We start from the raw sequence: 13982 nt of genomic DNA on the forward strand, positions 1-13982 counted from the left end.
GTGTGGAGTGAGTGAGATAGGGAGAGTGAGGGGTGGAGTATGATTGAGGTACAGAGAGAGTGAAGCATGGAGTGTGAGTGAGGTACAGAGAGAGTGAGGCGTGGAGTGTGAGTGAGGTACAGCGAGAGTGAGGAATGGAGTGTGAGTGAGGTACAGATAGAGTGAGGCATGGAGTGTGAGTGAGATAAGGAGAGGTGTGGAGTGTGAGTGAGGTACAGAGAGAGTGAAGGGTGGAGTGTGAGTGAGGTACAGAGAGAGTGAGGGGTGGAGTGTGATTGAGGTACAGAGAGAGTGAGGCATGGGGTGTGAGTGAGATAGGGAGAGTGAGGTGTGGAGTGTGAGTGAGGTACAGAGAGAGTGAGGGGTGGAGTGTGAGTGAGGTACAGAGAGAGTGAAGCATGGAGTGTGAGTGAGGTACAGAGAGAGTGGGGGTGGAGTGTGATTGAGGTACAGAGAGAGTGAAGCATGGAGTGTGAGTGAGATAGGGAAAGTTAGGCGTGGAATGTCAGTGAGGCACAGAGAGAGTGAGGCATGGGGTGTGAGTGAGATAGGGAGAGTGAGGTGTGGAGTGTGAGTGAGGTACAGAGAGAGTGAGGGGTGGAGTGTGAGTGAGGTACAGAGAGAGTGAAGCATGGAGTGTGAGTGAGATAGAGAGAGTGAAGGGTGGAGTGTGAATGAGGTATAGAGAGGGTGAGGTGTGGAGTGTGAGTGAGGTACAGAGAGAGTGAGGCATGGAGTGTGAGTGAGATAGGGAAAGTTAGGCGTGGAATGTCAGTGAGGCACAGAGAGAGTGAGGCATGGAGTGTGAGTGAGGTACAGATAGAGTGAGGAATGGAGTGTGAGTGAGGTACAGATAGAGTGAGGAATGGAGTGTGAGTGAGGTACAGAGAGAGTGAAGCATGGAGTGTGAGTGAGATAGGGAGAGTGAGGTGTGGAGTGTGCGTGAGGTACAGAGAGAGTGAGGTGTGGAGGGTGAGTGAGGTACAGAGAGAGTGAGGCATGGAGTGCGAGTGAGACAGGGAGAGTGAGGTGTGGAGTGTGAGTGAGGTACAGAGAGAGTGAGGAATGGAGTGTGAGTGAGGTACAGAGAGAGTGAGGTGTGGAGTGAGTGAGATAGGGAGAGTGAGGCATGTAGTGTGAGTGAGGTACAGAGAGAGTGAGGAATGGAGTGTGAGTGAGGTACAGAGAGAGTGAGGTGTGGAGTGAGTGAGATAGGGAGAGTGAGGTGTGGAGTGTGAGTGAGGTACAGAGAGAGTGAGGCATGGAGTATGAGTGAGATAGGGAGAGTGAGGTGTGGAGTGTGAGTGAGGTACAGAGAGAGTGAGGGGTGGAGGGTGAGTGAGGTACAGAGAGAGTGAGGCATGGAGTGCGAGTGAGACAGGGAGAGTGAGGTGTGGAGTGTGAGTGAGGTACAGAGAGAGTGAGGAATGGAGTGTGAGTGAGGTACAGAGAGAGCGAGGCATGTAGTGTGAGTGAGATAAGGAGAGCGAAGTGTGGAGTGTGAGTGAGGTACAGAGAGAGTGAGGTGTGGAGTGAGTGAGATAGGGAGAGTGAGGGGTGGAGTGTGAGTGAGGTACAGAGAGAGTGAGGGGTGGAGTGTGATTGAGGAACAGAGAGAGTGAAGCATGGAGTGTGAGTGAGGTATAGAGAGAGTGAGGCAATGAGTGCGAGTGAGATAGGGAGAGTGAGGGGTGGAGTGTGAGTGAGATAGGGAGAGTGAGGGATGGACTGTGAGTGAGGTACAGAGTGAGTGGGGGTGGATTGTGATTGAGGTACAGAGAGAGTGAGGCATGGAGTGTGAGTGAGATATGGAGAGTTTGGTGTGGAGTGTGAGTGAAATAGGGAGAGTGAGGGGTGGAGTGTGATTGAGGTACAGAGAGAGTGAGGCATGGAGTGTGAGTGAGGTACAGAGAGAGTGGGGAATGGAGTGTGAATTAGGTACAGAGAGAGTGAAGCATGGAGTGTGAGTGAGATAGGGAGAGTGAGGTGTGGAGTGTGAGTGAGGTACAGAGAGAGTGAGGCATGGAGTATGAGTGAGATAGGGAGAGTGAGGTGTGGAGTGTGAGTGAGGTACAGAGAGAGTGAAGCATGGAGTGTGAGTGAGATAGGGAGAGTGAGGTGTGGAGTGTGAATTAGGTACAGAGAGAGTGAAGCATGGAGTGTGAGTGAGATAGGGAGAGTGAGGTGTGGAGTGTGAGTGAGGTACAGAGAGAGTGAGGGGTGGAGTGTGAGTGAGGTACAGAGAGAGTGAGGCATGGAGTGTGAGTGAGACAGGGAGAGTGAGGTGTGGAGTGTGAGTGAGGTACAGAGAGAGTGAGGAATGGAGTGTGAGTGAGGTACAGAGAGAGTGAGGTGTGGAGTGAGTGAGATAGGGAGAGTGAGGCATGTAGTGTGAGTGAGATAAGGAGAGCGAAGTGTGGAGTGTGAGTGAGGTACAGAGAGAGTGAGGGGTGGAGTGTGATTGAGGAACAGAGAGAGTGAAGCATGGAGTGTGAGTGAGGTATAGAGAGAGTGAGGCAATGAGTGCGAGTGAGATAGGGAGAGTGAGGGGTGGAGTGTGAGTGAGATAGGGAGAGTGAGGGATGGACTGTGAGTGAGGTACAGAGTGAGTGGGGGTGGATTGTGATTGAGGTACAGAGAGAGTGAGGCATGGAGTGTGAGTGAGATATGGAGAGTTTGGTGTGGAGTGTGAGTGAGGTACAGAGAGAGTGAAGCATGGAGTGTGAGTGAGGTACAGAGAGAGTGAAGCATGGAGTGTGAGTGAGGTACAGAGAGAGTGAGGTGTGGAGTGTGAGTGAGGTACAGAGAGAGTGAGGCATGGAGTGTGAGTGAGGTACAGATAGAGTGAGGAATGGAGTGTGAATTAGGTACAGAGAGAGTGAAGCATGGAGTGTGAGTGAGATAGGGAGAGTGAGGTGTGGAGTGTGCGTGAGGTACAGAGAGAGTGAGGTGTGGAGGGTGAGTGAGGTACAGAGAGAGTGAGGCATGGAGTGCGAGTGAGACAGGGAGAGTGAGGTGTGGAGTGTGAGTGAGGTACAGAGAGAGTGAGGAATGGAGTGTGAGTGAGGTACAGAGAGAGTGAGGTGTGGAGTGAGTGAGATAGGGAGAGTGAGGTGTGGAGTGTGAGTGAGGTACAGAGAGAGTGAGGGGTGGAGTGTGATTGAGGAACAGAGAGAGTGAAGCATGGAGTGTGAGTGAGGTATAGAGAGAGTGAGGCAATGAGTGCGAGTGAGATAGGGAGAGTGAGGGGTGGAGTGTGAGTGAGATAGGGAGAGTGAGGGATGGACTGTGAGTGAGGTACAGAGTGAGTGGGGGTGGATTGTGATTGAGGTACAGAGAGAGTGAGGCATGGAGTGTGAGTGAGATATGGAGAGTTTGGTGTGGAGTGTGAGTGAAATAGGGAGAGTGAGGGGTGGAGTGTGATTTAGGTACAGAGAGAGTGAAGCATGGAGTGTGAGTGAGGTACAGAGAGAGTGAGGCATGGAGTGTGAGTGAGGTACAGAGAGAGTGGGGGTGGTGTGTGAGTGAGGTACAGAGAGAGTGAGGTGTGGAGTGTGAATTAGGTACAGAGAGAGTGAGGCATGGAGTGTGAGTGAGATAGGGAGAGTGAGTGAGATAGAGAGAATGGGGGGTGGAGTTTGTGGTGTTACAGAGAGTGTGATCTTTATATTTTGATCACTCTATATCACCCCCTCACACACTCTCTGCCTCACTCACACTCCCCCCTCGCTCACTCTCTCAAACTCCACCACTCATTTCTCCATATCATTTATGCTCCATCTCTCACTCTGTCCATATCACTCACTCTCCCCCTCACCATCTTTGTATCTCACTCTCCCCCTCATTCTCCCCATCTCACTCATTCTCCTCCCCTCACTATCTCTGTATCTCTTGCACTTTTTGACCAGTCTCTCTCTATCTCTCGCACTCAACCCCTCACTCATCCTATCTCACTCACAGTCCAGCCCTCACTCTCCCTGTATCACTCACACTTGACCCCTCACTTTCTCTGTATCTCCCTCCCACATCACTGCCCCTCCCAAAGTGTGACTCTCCCTCAGTGTCCTCCTACCCACAGTGCAACACTCCCATACTTCCGCCTGTCCCATCGTGTGACTCTCCCTCAGTACCATCCATGCACCCCACACAAGAACACCCCACCCTCCAACAGTGTGAAACCCCCTCAGTACTGCCCCTCCCAAAATGTTACCCTTCTTCAGTATCACCCCACCCAGTGTGAAACTGCCTTAGTACCACCCCTCCCACAGTGTGAACCTCCTTCAATATCACTCCACCCTCAATATCAAGAACGGTTCCTTTCCCCAAGGAGTAAGGCTGACAAAACCTCCAACCACCATTATTTTATCATTTCCTGTCAGAGTCACCTTATATACAGACACTCCTGTTGCTATTGTCACTGTATGGACATACAATCAATCTATCTATATAAGCTATCTTATGTTTATCTCTTTTTATTATTTTTGTGTTCTTTATCTTATTGTGTTTAATTGGATCCGGAGTAACTATTTTTCATTTTTCTTTGCACTTGTGTCCCGGAATCGATGTTAAACAATCCTGAATATTCAATCTTCAGAGTGTTAATCTGCTTCAGTCCTCAGAGCTCTCCCCTTGGGCAAACACAGTTCTAACATCAGCAGTGGAAGAGACAGGTTGGGATCAACCAGCCCAGCTCCCTCTCCGCAGCCAGCTCACTGGCCCTCACACTCCAGAGACAAGATGGAAGAGAGAGACCTCAAACTCACTCACCAGGTTCAGTAGACACCCACCCAAGTTCAAGACCTTGAAACCCAGACAGCAGTGAGTCATCCACCCTTGCTCTTTGCAAAACTTCTTCCAATTGTCCTGACTTGGCTCATTCCCATCTGCGGAGTTCAATGCCACAGATAGCTGTGGGAGCCTAGTCACTGAGTACATTTAAAATAGAGGCTGATCGTTTTTGTTTAGTCAGCGTGTCAGAGGTTATCGGGATAAGGCAGGAGAGTGTGAGTGTATCAACACGTACAAACAAGCTGGAGGAACTCAGCAGGTCGGACAGCATCTGTGGAAACGAGCAGTCAGCGTTTTGGGCCGAGACCCTTCGTCAGGGGCCCTATAAAGAAGGTGGGGGGGGAGAGTGGGAAGGAGAAGGCTGGTAGGTACCAGGTGAAAACCTGGTAAGGGGAAAGATCAAGGGGTAGGGGAGGGGATAGGCAGGAAAGGTGAAGAAGGAATGTAAAGGGAAAGCACTATGGGTAGTAGAAGAAGGCAGAATCATGATAGAGGTGATAGGCAGCTGGAAGAAAAGGCAGAGTGAAAGTGGGATGGGGGAAGGGAGAGGGAGGGAATTACTGGAAGTTGGAGAATTCAATGTTCATACCAAGGGGCTGGAGACTATCCAGACGGTATATGAGGTGTTGCTCCTCCAACCTGAGTTTGGCCTCATCATGGCAGTAGAGGACGCCATGTATGGACATATCCAAATGGGAATGTGAAGCAGAGTTGAAGTGGGTGGCAACCGGGAGGTCCTGTCTGTTGTGGCGGATGGAGCAGAGGTGCTTGACGAAGCAGTCCCCCAATCTGCGTTGGGTCTTGCCGATGTAGAGGATCCGCACCGGGAGCACCGGATGCAATAGATGACCCCAACAGAATCACAAGTGAAGTGTTGCCTCACCTGGAAGGACTGTTTGGGGCCCTGAATTGTGGTAAGAGAGCAAGTGTAGGGACAGGTGTAGCACTTACGCTTGCAGGGATAAGTACCGGGTGGGAGATCTGTGGGGAGGGACGTGTGGACCAGGCAGTCGCGGAGGGAATGATCCCTGCGAAAAGCGGAGAGGGAAAGATGTGCTTAGTGGCGGGGTCCTGTTGAAGGTGGCAGAAGTTGCGGAGGATAATATGCTGGATCCAGATGCTGGTTGGGTGGTAGGTGAGGTCAAGGGGAACCCTGTCCCTGTTCTGGTGATGGAAGGATGGGGTGAGGGTTGAAGTGCGGGCAGTGGAGGAGATGCGGGTGAGGACATCATTGATGACAGTGTGAGTGTTGGTGTCAGAGCCCTGAGGAAGTCAAGAGAGAAATAAAGGGAGCAGATTCAGGCCAGGTCCTCACCTCATCATTAACAAATGACTCTAATATCTTCCCAACCACTGAGGTCAGGCTAAATGGTCTATAGTTTCCTTTCTGCTGCCTTCTTTCTTAAAGAGTGGAGTAACATTTGCAATTTTCCAGTCCACTGGCACCATGCCAGAGTCCAATGATCTTTGGAAGATCATTTCTAATGCCATCACAATCTCTAACACTACCTCTTTCAGAACCCTAGGGTGCAGTTCATCTGGTAAGGGTGACTTATGTACCTTTAGTTCTTTTAATTTTTTGAGCATCTTCTCTCTTGTAACAGTAACTGCACCCATTTCTCTTCCTCCACACACAACATCGGGGATACTGCTAGTGTCTTCCACAGTGAAGACTGATGTAAAGTACTCATTTAGTTCAGCAGCCATCTCCTTGCCCCCCCATTATTAGTTCTCTTTCCTCATTTCCTAGCGGTCCTATATCCACTCTCATTCCTCTTTTATTTTTAACATACTTGAAAAAACGTTTACTATCCACTTAGATATTATTTGTTAGCTTCCTTTCATATTTAATCATTTCCCTTCTAGTGATTGTTTTAGTTGCTCTCTGTAGGTTTTTAAAACTTCCCAGTCCTCTATCTTCCCACTAATTTTTGCTTTGTTGTATGCCCTCTCTTTTGCTTTTACATTAGCTTTGACTTCCCTTGTCAGCCACGGTTGTACTATTTTGCCATTTGAGTATTTCTTCATTTTTGGATTACACATGTCCTGCTCCTTCCTCATTTTCCCCAGACATGACATTGCTGCTCTGCTGACATCCCTGACATCAGCTCCTTCCAATTTACTTTGGTCTACTCCTCTCTCATACCACTGTACTTTACCTTACTCCGCTGAAACACTGCTACATCTGACTTTACTTTCTCACGATCAAATTTCAAGTTGAACACAATTGTATTGTGATCACTGGTTCCTAAGAGTTACTTTACCTTAAGCTCCCTAATTGCCTCTGGTTCATTACATAACACCCAGTCAGTATAGCTGATCCCCTAGTAGACTGAATGACAAACTGCTCTAAAAAGCTATCTCTTAGGCATTCAACAAACTCATTCTCTTGAGATCCATTACCAATCTGATTTTCACAATTGACCTACATATTAAAATCTCCCATGACTACCATAGCATTACAATTTTGACTCACCTTTTCATTTCCTGTTGTAACCCTGTGGTCCTCTTCCCAGCCACTGTTGGGAGGCCTGTATATAACTGCCATCAATGTCCTTTTAACTCAACCTACAAGGATTCAAAATCATCCAATCCTATGTCACATCTTTCTACTGATTTGATACCACTCTTTACCAATGGAGCCACTCCACCCCCTCTGCCTACCTTCCTATCTCCTTGATACAATGTGTAACCTTGGACATTCATCTCCCAAGTACAACCATCCTTCAGCCATGATTCAGTGATGGCCGCATCATACCTGGCAATCTGTAATATTGCAACAGATCATCCACCTTATTTCTTATACTACACACATACAGATACAACACATTGAGAACCATATTTGCTGTCCTTTCTGATTCTGCATCCCTAATGATTTGATACTCAACCTGTTGGCTGCAACTGTCCCATCAACTGCCTGTCCTTCCTGAAAGTCTGCCTGCACACTATCTTTATTTTTTAACCCTCTGTCCTTTCCTGAGTCTCTTCCCTACGGTCCCACCCACCTCTCAAGTTATTTTAAACCCTCCCCAACAGCTCTAACAAAGTTGCCTGTGAGAATATTGGTCCCCCTCTGGTTCAGGTGCAAACCGTCACTTTTGAATAGGTCATACCTCCCCTAGAAGAGATCCCAATTACCCAAGAACCTGAAACCATGCCCTGACATAATCTTCCCAGCCACGCATTTATCTGCCAAGTCATCCTGTTTCTACCCTCACTGGCACGTGGCATGGGTAGCAATCCAGAAATTACTATCCCGTAGGTCCAGCTTCTCGGCTTCCTACCTAACTCTCAAAATTCTCTTTTCAGGACTTCTTTGCTTTTCCATCCTATGTCATTGGTACCAAAAGTGTCAAGACATTTGGCTGCTCTCCCACTCTCTCCAAAATGTTGTGGACATGATCTGAGATATCCCTAACCCTGGCACCTAGGAGGCAACATACCAACGGGATGTCCAGTTCACAAGCACAGAATATCCTGTCTGTTCCCCTCACTATCAAGTCCCCTATCACTACCACTCCATTCTGCAACACAGACCCATGCTCAGTGCCTGTAGGGCAGTCGCCATGGCATTCTCCCGGGAGGCCATCCCCCAAAAAAGTATCCAAAGAGATATATTTGTTTCTGAGGGGAATGGCCACAGGGGTGCTCTGCTCTCACTGCCTATTTCCATTTCTCCTGACAGTCACCCAGCTCCTCACCTCCTTCAACTTCGGATGACTATTTCCCTGTAACTCTGATTGATTATCTCCTCACTCTCCTGTACAAGCTGAAGGTCATCTAGCTGTTGCTCCAGATCCCTAACACAGTCTTCAATGATCTGCAGCCAGATGCACTTCATGCAGATGAAGTTCCCTGGGAGACATTGGGTCTTCCAGTTCTCCAACATCCGGCACAAAGAGCACACCACAGACATTTAAATGGCACAATAAGAGAGGGGAAAAAAACAAAAAGGAAACCTTAACAGATAGCAACACACACAAAATGCTGGTGGAATGCAGCAGGCCAGGCAGCATCTATATGAAAAAGCACTGTCGACGTTTCGGGCCGAGTCCTAGCCTGCCTCGTTCCACCAGCATTTTGTGTGTGTTGCTTGAATTTCCAGCATCTGCAGATTTCCTTGTGTTAACCTTAACGGATACTTTACACAGAGCCGACGCCTCTTCCGAGCCGAAGCCTCCATTGAGCCAAAGCCTCTTGCTCCTACTCTCATCTCTGGCCTACTCCCAACAATGGCCACTCCGCTTATCCCTTCTGCATTTTTATTTAGTTCGTAGAGCTCTGTTGATGCTGCTGATAGGCCATGTACAATGGACAAATGCTCTCGGAGCTCCCCTTTTAAATAACCGTCGCCAACCTGCGAGAAATCCCTCTTGGTAAAGCTCTGTTGTCGCCGCTGATAAGCCATGAACAATATTGCAACTTTAACAGGCAGTTTACAGAAAAAAGGCCCATTACAGTTAAACCAATCTCTGATGTGCACATGAACATTGGAGCGCATTGTTTTGAGTGCTTCACGATAATTACTCACTGTACTGAACCCACCTTCTGCATGAAAGACACCAGCCTCCATTCAAACTTCCCTCAAAGTCCTTAACTCAGAAATATTTACACTTCCTCTATGGAACCATTTGCACTGTCTGTCCTTTCAGACGGGGTTCCACAAGCACCTTCCAATGTCTCTTCCCCACACCTCACTTCTTCTCCAACTCCTGTAAAAAGACCCAAAACCAACACACATTCTCCTAGAAATCAGACCCCCTCTCCCTCCCCCACAATCTTTCTCGAATGTTCCATGGCATCCTGCCGGACAGAATATCATCAAGACAAACCCAACTGGCTGACACAACATTCCTAAGCAGATCAAATGGCTCCTTATCTTAACAGAAACCAAAATACTGGACTATAAGTTTAATTAACAGAGCACACTGAGAAGAGTTTAAACTCTTCTCGGGCTTCCAGCAGGGTTCCAGTATCAATTATAACCGAAGTTTTGACGACAAACTCTGACATCTTCTTCATGGATGGTGCCTGGGCATGTCTAGTCAGCTGGTATTTATAACTCTCTGTTCCTGTAGTCTCCCTGATTGGTTAGTCCTCATCAATCAGGTTTCCACTCTTCCATTTTGTTTACAATCAAATTCACATTCTCACTTATAGCGAGCCCTTCACCTTTCTTAAAATTCTTTTCCTCTAGCTTTACTTCAATGGCTTCCTTTACCACGTGGTCCCAAAAGCCATTGGTGTAGCACAGTAGTTTTGTGCCGTCAAAGTCAAGTGGTAGTGACCGGTTCCTCCTCGATATCAGGTTTCCTGGTTTTTCTGTTGGCCCTTTTAAGGGCCCGATGATTTCCTTCACCTTAGACAATAGACAATAGACAATAGGTGCAGAAGTAGACCATTCGGCCCCTCAAGTCTGCACCGCCATTCTGAGATCAGGGCTGATCATTCACTATCAATACCCAGTCCCTGCCTTGTCCCCATATCCCTTGATTCCCCTATCCATCAGATATCTATCTAGCTCCTTCTTGAAAGCATCCAGAGAAATGGCCTCCACCGTCTTCCGAGGCAGTGCATTCCACACCTCCACAACTCTCTGGGAGAAGAAGTTTTTCCTCAACTCTGTTTTAAATAACTGACCTCTTATTCTCAATCCATGGTACTGGACTCTCCCAACATCTGGAACATATTTCCTGCCTCAATCCTATCAAATCCTTTAATTATCTTAAACGTTTCAATCAGATCCCCTCTCAATCTCCTCAATTCCAGCGTGTACAAGCCCAATCTCTCCAATCTCTCTGCGTAAGACAGCCCTGCCATCCCAGGAATCAACCTAGTGAATCTACGCTGCACTTCCTCAATTGCCAGAATGTCCTTCCTTAAACCTGGAGACCAAAACTGTACACAATATTCCAGGTGTGGTCTCACCAGGGCCCTGAACAAATGCAAAAGGACATCATTGCTCTTGTATTCAATTCTCCTTGTAACAAAGGCCAACATTCCATTTGCCCTCTTCACTGCCTGTTGCACTTGCTCATTCACCTTCATTGACTGGTGAACTAGGACTCCTAGGTCTCTTTGCATTTCTCCCTTACCTAACTCTACACCGTTCAGACAATACACTGCCCTCTTGTTCCTGCTTCCAAAGTGGATAACTTCACATTTATTCACATTGAATGACATCCGCCAAGTATCTGCCCACTCACCCAGCCTATCCAAGTCTCCCTGTATTCTCCTAACGTCCTCTTCGCATGTCACACTGCCACCCAGTTTAGTATCGTCAGCAAACTTGTTGATATAGTTTTCAATGCCCTCATCTAAATCATTGACATAAATCGTAAAGAGCTGTGGTCCCAATACAGAGCCCTGTGGTACCCCACTAGTCACCTTCAGCCAGTCCGAGAAATACCCATTTACTGCTACCCTTTGCTTTCTATCTGCCAACCAGTTTTCTATCCATGTTGAAACCCTGCCCCCAATCCCATGAGCTCTGATTTTACTCACCAATCTCCTTGTAGCCATTCTGTCGGAAGCTCATGCATAATAGTCTTATTTCTTTGAGGAGACTATCTGGGTCCGAAATAGTTTTCACATGGTTAATCAAAGTAGGAGCTGTGGTGGTGGCTGTTATTGCTCACGTACAAGGCTGTGTGCGTGGGTTTCTGATAGACACCATGTCCAAAGCTACTGTCCAGTTTCTGACGTATTAGAATGTCCAAGGACGAGAGGCAACCATTCTTCACCATCTGCAATGTAAACTGAAACCAGATGGTAGCCTGGGACATGTGTATATCGGAAGCCCGCTTACGTGGATTTTAATGTATCCATTATCTTACCCACGTTAAGCTTACTGGTCTATAGTTAACAGGGTCAGTGGTCATCCTTCGTACATACTGGGAGAATGTTAGCCCATTTCCAGTCCTTCGGGATTTCACCAGTTTACACTGACTTTTGAAAAATACCTGTTAGGGCTTTGTATATAAAACCACAGACCTATATTTATATACATTACAAACAGCAGGGGTCCCAGCACAGATCCCTGGGGAACAAATATAGATGACAGATAGGGACTTATTCAAGATGGAGGTCTGTAATTGGAGGAATTCCTCAGAGATCTGTACAGGGACCTCTGCTGTTTGTGATGTATATAAACGACATGGATGAAAATGCCGATGTGTTGGTTAGTAAGTTCGTGGATGTTGCCAAAATTGATGGAGTTGTGAATAGTGTAGAAGACTGGTGAAGAATACAGCACGACGTAGATCAATTGAAGATATGGGCTGAGAAATGGCAGATGGTGTTTCTCCCAGATACATGTGAAGTGTTGCATCATGGTAGAGCAAACGCAAAGAGACAGTTCAGTGTTAAGGGCAAGATCCTTAACAGTGCTGATGAGCAGAGAGATCTTGGGATCCAAGTTCATAGCTATAGGAAGGATGCTGAAATTTTGAAGAGTGTGCAGACAAGGTTTACCAGGTTGCTGCCTGGTTTAGAGGGCACAGAGGTTGGATCAACTTTGTTGATTTCTCTGGAGCATCAGAGGCTGAGAGGAGATCTGATAGAGGATTTCAAGATTATGAGGGGCAGAGATAGAGTGAACAGAGTATCTGTTTCCCAGAGTTGATATATCTAATACCAGAGGACATGCATTGAAGGTGAGAGGGGGTGGGTTTAAGGGGTATGTGAGGGGTAAGCTTTTTTACTCAGAAAGTGATGGATGCCTAGAATGTGCTGCTTGACATGGTGGTAGAGGCAAATACATTAGAGGCTTTTAAGAGACATTTTGATTGGCATATAAATGTAAGGAAGATGGCGGGATATGGACATGGTGTAGGTGAGGAAGATGGAGGGATATGGACATGGTGTAGGTGAGGAGGATGGAGGGATATGGACATGGTGTAGGTGAGGAGGATGGAGGGATATGGACATGGTGTAGGTGAGGAAGATGGAGGGAAACGGACATGGTGTAGGTGAGGAAGATGGAGGGATATGGACATGGTGTAGGTGAGGAAGATGGAGGGATATGGACATGGTGTAGGTGAGGAAGATGGAGGAATATGGACACGGTGCAGGTGAGGAAGATGGAGGGATATGGACATGGTGCAGTTGAGGAAGATGGAGGGATATTGACATGGTATGGGTGAGGAATTTGGAGGAATATGGACATGGTGCAGGTGAGGAAGATGGAGGGATATGGACATGGTGTAGGTGAGGAAGATGGAGGGATATGGACATGGTGTAGATGAGGAGGATGGAGGGATATGGTCATGGTGTAGGTGAGGAAGGAGGGATATGGACATGTAGGTGAGGAAGATGGATGGATATGGACATGGTGTAGGAGAGGAAGATGGAGGGATATGGACATGGTGTAGGTGAGGAAGATGGAGGGATAGGGACATGGTGTAGGTGAGGAATTTGGAGGGATATGGACATGGTGTAGGTGAGGAAGATGGTGGGAAACGGACATGGTGTATATGAGGATGATGGAGGGATATGGACATGGTGTAGGCGAGGAAAATGGAGGGATATGGACATGGTGTAGGTGAGGAAGATGGAGGGATATGGACATGGTGCAGGTGAGGAATTTGGAGGAATATGGACATGGTGCAGGTGAGGAAGATGGAGGAATATGGACGGTGCAGGTGAGGAAGATGGAGGGATATGGACATGGTGTAGGTGAGGAATTTGGAGGGATATGGACGGTGCAGTTGAGGAAGATGGAGGGATATGGACATGGTGCAGGTGAGGAAGATGGAGGGATATGGACATGGTGTCAGTGAGGAAGATGGAGGGATATGGACGGTGTCAGTGAGGAAGATGGAGGGATATGGACATGGTGTAGGTGAGGAAGATGGAGGGATATGGACATGTAGGTGAGGAAGATGGATGGATATGGACATGGTGTAGGTGAGGAAGATGGAGGGATATGGACATGGTGTAGGTGAGGAATTTGGAGGGGTATGGACATGGTGTAGGTGAGGAAGATGGTGGGAAACGGACATGGTGTATGTGAGGAAGATGGAGGGATATGGACATGGTGTAGGCGAGGAAGATGGAGGGATATGGACATGGTGTAGGTGAGGAAGATGGAGGGATATGGACATGGTGCAGGTGAGGAAGATGGAGGGATATGGACATGTAGGTGAGGAAGATGGATGGATATGGACATGGTGTAGGTGAGGAAGATGGAGGGA

At 47.8% G+C, this 13982-nt stretch overlaps 1 long non-coding RNA gene across 1 annotated transcript; it reads left to right on the top strand.

Moving 5' to 3' along the window:
• The first annotated feature begins 1146 nt into the window (after positions 1-1146).
• LOC132388784 (uncharacterized) lies at positions 1147-2667 on the top strand. Its single transcript, XR_009510338.1, has 3 exons — positions 1147-1309; positions 1574-1870; positions 2567-2667. It is a non-coding gene; the product is annotated as an uncharacterized LOC132388784 (long non-coding RNA).
• The last annotated feature ends 11315 nt before the right edge of the window (positions 2668-13982 follow it).

Source organism: Hypanus sabinus, unplaced genomic scaffold (assembly GCF_030144855.1).
Source record: "Hypanus sabinus isolate sHypSab1 unplaced genomic scaffold, sHypSab1.hap1 scaffold_410, whole genome shotgun sequence".
Lineage (NCBI taxonomy): Eukaryota > Metazoa > Chordata > Chondrichthyes > Myliobatiformes > Dasyatidae > Hypanus > Hypanus sabinus.